At 37.7% G+C, this 6352-nt stretch overlaps 1 pseudogene; it reads right to left on the bottom strand.

Moving 5' to 3' along the window:
- Window positions 1-5797: 5797 nt before the first annotated feature.
- The window catches only part of LOC149229242 (putative galactinol--sucrose galactosyltransferase 1), a 45220-nt pseudogene continuing 44665 nt past the window's right edge, over window positions 5798-6352 (bottom strand).

Genomic DNA, 6352 nt, shown 5'->3' with positions numbered 1-6352 from the left:
ATTTGGAAGTGGGTGAGCTGATCAAAGTAAAGGAAAACTCTTGCTGGACCCTGGGAGGAACTTGCGCAACACCAAGGCTCAGGTTGTAATGGTTTCTTTTGTTTCCTATTAATACAAATAAGTCCATTCTTCTCAACAATTTGTTATTTATGAGTTGTTTCATATACTCCTTGGTCTGTATGTTAAATATGTTTTGTTTTATGAGATATTCAGGTGCTATTTAATCGTTTGATTGTTAGTGAATGCAGGTTTCGAAGAGAAGGAGGAGCTCATCCGGATCGACGAAGCTGGACTACTACAACAACGTTGGGTTACAAGTAGGATCTAAACACTTGATTTCTTGTATGATAAATGCATATTTAGAGAAGGATTGCTCTTAATTGTCTTGTTTGTCACTAGAAAGCCTTAAGCTTCTAGGGAGGTTGGTTGTGTCCGCACTATCGACTCTTTCCGCATGACACCCCATTGCATTTGCACTTGATTTGGTTAGGCATTTCTTATATTTACTAGCTCACTAGTTCTCAAATTTCTAGATTTTCGACTAGTAATGTTTTTTTTATTTTTTTCGCATGAGTTAACATAGGTCTTTTGAGTGATTCCACTTGGAATATGAACCTAAGACATCCTAGTTAATAAAAACATTTGTTCCATCCAATTTGGATTTGATTTGCTTGGTCATTAAAGCCTCACCAATTTCATCATTTCACAAGGAAACTTCTCCAAGCTTTTTGAGCCAATCCACCCATCTCCCGACTTTGGTTTTGAGTTCTGGGTGATCCTAGGAATTTTCCCACTCCATTTCACCCATCACACACCTTCCCTAGGCCTCCTATCACCTCCAACACCTCACATTTTTCTCTCGGCTATATCCTGTAGGTTCACTGTAATTCCTACAGGATCATCCTGTAGGTTTTCTTGAAATGGCTTGTTTTGAGGCCGAATTGATGGAAAACCTCTAGGAAGTCGCCGAAATCCTCCCAAGGGTCTCCAACGCTATCAAACCATCTCGTAATGCTTCCATCCAACCTCCAATACCCTTAATTCACCTGCCACATCACCAAAGGAAATTAGTTTGCATACTTGATTTTGCATGAAAAGACAAAAAGACAAAAACATACTTATTTCAGTCCCTTTACTTGCACATTAGTGATGTTTGATGCTTCTTACTTCTATGCTTAGATAGTAGTAGTTGGTTCATGATAATTTAACATTATTGCAAAGCATAGTTTCTTGGCAGTTAATTAGGAAATGGTGTGATTTAGCATTGAATTTTTGTCTCTTTCCTTGTACTTTCTTTCTTGCAATAGGTTAAGATTCCATTTGGAACATTTCATTTTCTTCAATTAGTTTAGGATTTGACTTCAATACATGCACTCCATTACATCATGATAGCAAAGGAAAGACACATTGTATGCTGCACATATAGTGCCGACACCTCTTAAGTTTGTATGAACCCCGAGTTGATAATTAAAGTCGGTAACCTTGGGACTTGCAGCATTCTTGTTGCAATACCACGACTCATCACTTCTTAAGGTTCTAGAGCTTCTGGAGGCAAATTGATATTAGTCTTAGTTTCCCAATGTTCCTTGTGCAATCCTGTGGCAACATTATTTTCCTAGAATATTTACAATTAATACAAGGAAATCAACAATATTGCAAATTATAGTAGGAAGCAGTTGGAGATTAGAGTTCCTTCCCAAGGCTAGAAGAAAAATCATGTCAAAATTCAAGCACATCCATGGCTTTGAAGCATGTTTGAAAGTTCCTAGTATATAACCAAAAACATAATTATAATGTTAAACTTCAGTACTAATACTGGAAATGGTTACCCTATTATCTTGAATTTTAATAAATTCAATACTAAAATGGTAAAACTATTAGTGTATCTTATTGACAGTAAATTTTGTCACAAAATAAAGGTTTATTCTACTTGAGAAGGCATGATATATTACAATTAAGAATGAAAAAATATTTGTATCCATAATTTAAATCAAGGGAATCGACTCTAAAAAACCAATACGTTTATCATAATAGGAATCCATGTGTATAGGTGTACTTTCCACAATTATTGTGAAATCGATGTAAACCAAGAGAAGGAGACTCAATGGACCAAATTGTGTTTTTCTTTCAAAATTGTTGACCCATCTCAAAAGAATGGTGAGTAAGAATGTATCCCATTACTACATCTTAATTTAAAATTCTAAAACTCACTAGCTAGGCTTGAAACATTTGAACTATAGATCCTGTACTAGAACCAAAGGGAGACAAAATGTTTTTCTTCTCCTCGCAAGCTATATAATGAAAGCAAAACAATAAACCAAATATCCTAATGAAAAGCCTTCTCCCAATCATCCACTTCATTGGAAGAGCACTTATTTTGATTCTCTTGATAGGATGAAACTTCAGTGGAACCCATAGACATTAGAGGCTTGGAAGATGGTTGGGCTACTTTAGTTGACGAAGTCTCTCCTGCATTATATTTCTCAAGAGCTCCATATGGATTTCTTCTTTTTAAAATATGATTTATCTGGAATTTCCAAACTAGCCTCAATACTTCAACACTTGAACAATCCTCCCCCATGAATCCTCCATCCACACACTTTATTGCTCATTTTTAATTTTTTTCCATGCATTAGCCTTTTCTGATGTCCCATCTTTTGTTGCCTAGGCATTGCGGTTGGTTAATCCACCATTATGAGGGACTACAATAGCACCTCGATATACAGAAGCATGATCCACATGTCTAAGAGCAGTTGCAGCCCTCACATGATCTGTAAATATGGCTAATGCATTGTTTTCATTCGGCCATACAATTTCACACTCACTTCCAAATCTCAAAATCAGTGAACTCACTTCCCTTCTCATTGTAAATCAAACAACGCAAGGACAATCCCGGGATCCATATCTACAACTGAATTGAAAGGTGGAGCTTGCAACGGCCCTATGGTAGGAAGAGATCCTTTAGGAATTATGCTACGTACGAGGATCTTGACTTATGTGTAGCCTGTATGACTAGAAAATATTTTGGTTCCCATCCATCTGAATATATGGAGAGGTTCCATCTTTCTGCAAGATGTCTCAACATATCCCTTTTTTCCTTTGGCATAGGACCAAAAACATGCATACGAATGCTACTTGAGCGGGATTTTGTTTTCCCCAAAACCAAGTATCTAAACCTTTCCTAACCCGTTGAAACCCATTGTGGTTCTCTCATTCTTAACTCAGCCAAAAGTTTTGAAATTTGTTCATTCACCCCTGGCAAATCAATTGTCATGAAAATTCCAAAAGCATCTGCCAAAATATTCTTCTACTCCAACTTTAGACATTCTTCATCACATGCAAGCTTTCTTTGGACCAGAGGCACTCTATTTGAATTTGACTGCACTAGCTAAAGAGGAGCAGGAAATTTTTGAAGAACAGAGGCTTTAAAGACATGATCAGCTCTGGTATTGTTTCCTCCAGCATCACACGGGACCTTTGCAGTCAATCGACCACATGCACAAGTAATAGTCACTAGAAATTCACATCTAGTATCAGGGCATGGAAGAGGTGGGTGACATGAAGTAGTACAAGTATGCCTGCAATCTCTCTAAGGAGCTCCAAAAGGTTTCCCACATGAGATTCTACCTACTGATGATGAATTTTCCTTGGAAACTGAGTCACATGGAGGTAGATGGCATGTCCTAGTACACACATGCATTCCACATTGTCATGGTTTCCCATGGATCTTGTTGCATCTAATGTCCTAAGAGCCACATGGAACTTTTTTTCGAGCTACATGACCCCTTACAAATTCTTTTGCAATAGGAACAATACAAGGAGGGCAATCCCTGGAATGGAAATCATGAGTTGCAAGATGACCACATGTCTAAGGAATGGAGTAGGGATATGAGCATGAAGGAGTGGGTGTTCCACATGGGACTTGAGGAGAAATTGATGTCTTCCCACATGCACAAGAAATATCAGTGAAAATAGTTTCAAGGCAGGGTGGATAGTAGCCACTATGGAAAAGTTCTTGGAAAAAATGATACCCACATTACAACTTTTTCCCACAGGAAATTTGACATAAATGTGGATCCCAATCACCTAAATGAGTAATTGAAACCCTTATATTTGCAAGAGGGTGGCATCATTCACTGCATCTATGTCTACCAAAATTTTTCTTTTGTCCACAATGCTTTTCACATGTGAATTCATCATTCTCCTCCACAGATACCATGGTCTTCCAACAAGGGACCGTCTTAGATGATGATCCACATCGACATTTTTGATTAACAGAAACCAAAAAAGGAGGAAATTTATACATAAATGTTTTCCACATGGAAGAAGCTTCTCACACACCTCTCAGAAGGTTGGTACGCTATCCATACAACTCTTCCTCTGATTTTGCAGCTGAGTTTTACCACAGGGGCAAGATTTGACCTTCCTAGGTGATAGTTCACACTCTCCACATTCTCTAGAATGACATATCTTGTTGCACTTATGATTATAAGAGGAAAGAATTTTTAGGCATGGTTTCTTACATGCAAATACACTAATTCTCCAGTTTATTTCCCCTTGGATATCCATATCACCACAAAGTATCATCTCCTCCTTTTCCCCACAAAAGCATGAAGCTTTTATTAGAACCTTTGCAAGGATCACATGGGCCTTCATGGTAGACATTGTCACAATAATGGTGTCCACATTTGAGAGGCTTTTCAAAACACTGTCCACATGATTCAATTGATTTATGATCAAAACATCTGCTTGTAATTGTTGTCTTACATCACGGGCAACGTTGGGGGAATCCATTACTGAGCAAGGTGGGAAAGTCCCTAGATGACATTGCAGAGTACATTTATGTGAGCAAATGGGAGTTTTATTTTCCTTTTCAAGTGGCTTCCCACATGGTCCTCCACATGAATGTGGAGTGAGATAATATTCTACTTCTGGCTCTTGCACCTTCCCACAAAAACAATAGTAACGAAGATGATTTGGGAGTGAAAGCTACACAGACTGATAAACAAGGCATCTCCAGTTCGAACCCTAACTTTGTATAGTAGACAAATCTATAGAGGATGGATCTCTTGCCCATTTCCTTACAGAGTGCAAGTGAAAAATGACATAACAACTACCAAAAGACCAAATTGCTGCTGATCGTCCAACTATTTCATAACATATCATGTAGTCAACCTTTAATAAATCCGTTATTAAGCTTCTATTCAATTTTCTGCACCAGCTTTGGTACACTGGATCTATCCAAATTTGTCTTCTCCCTAATATCCTGCTTTGTCGATATATACTCGTAGCTCAAAGGAGGATCAAGAAGATTCTCCCTCCAATCCTGTCTGTTTTTCACCATCTTCCTATTCTTGAAACCCTTCATTTCTCATCTCTTCATACTTGTAGATTGTGTGAGTTGATTTTTGTCAATGGAGGGGTTAATAGGGTCCTCATTTGTATAATTTTGTCCATGGATGGATACCCCATTCCGCTTGTCATTATCACAATCGCCAATACTCTCAACATTCTCTTTCCCAAGAATTCCCTGGTTTGCATTATGTATAAAGGTTTGATTGCAGAGTCCATTGAAGACAACAAGTGTAGCAAATAATAAATTCTTTGTGGCTATACCCGAAGAACTCGCGGCCATGGAACTCGCTTGTAGAGTGTGAAGTTTTGAAAGTGGAGTTGGTGGAAATCATAGGCATAATGACAAATATCATGAGAATAAAGATAGAGTTATTAGACAGGTGTCACAAGTTAGTAAAAATGGTAGACAAAATTGTGAGGCTAACTGATTTAAAAGAAATGACTATTGACCTAAACATATAATAATCAGCAACTGCTCATAGACTTGAAGCTCGGAAAATAAACTTGGAAGTACAGATAATAGATATATTATAAGGGCCATTACATGGAACATATCCCAATTAGGCTGCATAAACTCTCCCAAGAAAATGTTGTTGTAGGCTATATAAGCAATATGAATGGTATGTGATGTAGGATCTGTAACAACCCTGGTGAAAATTCCATGTAAAAATATATAAATACCATGGATGATGGGACACGTATTATGGTGGGCAAGACATCCTAGGGGGTGTTCATTTGGTTGTTTATGGCTAAGGAAATTGGCAAAGGAAATGACTAAGGCATTAAAGAGGCAAAAAGGTATTTTGGCACAAATATTTATGAAAATAATGGAAATTAGGCAAAAAGGAAGGTGAAAGGTCACAGGTTGCATGTGAGGAGGAAATTGAAGGAAAATAACGGAAAATGAAGAAAATAGAGGCCTCATTCATAAAAAGGATTTTGAGAATCAGTTGGAAAGCTTCTTCCTTTTAGAGGAAAGACTTGGTCAGTTCAGTTT

This window comes from Pinus tabuliformis, chromosome J, assembly GCF_031772625.1.
Source record: "Pinus tabuliformis cultivar Carrire ecotype Pingquan chromosome J, CPIR1, whole genome shotgun sequence".
Taxonomy (NCBI): Eukaryota; Viridiplantae; Streptophyta; class Pinopsida; order Pinales; family Pinaceae; genus Pinus; species Pinus tabuliformis.
This window is presented reverse-complemented; position numbering and strand designations above follow the sequence as displayed.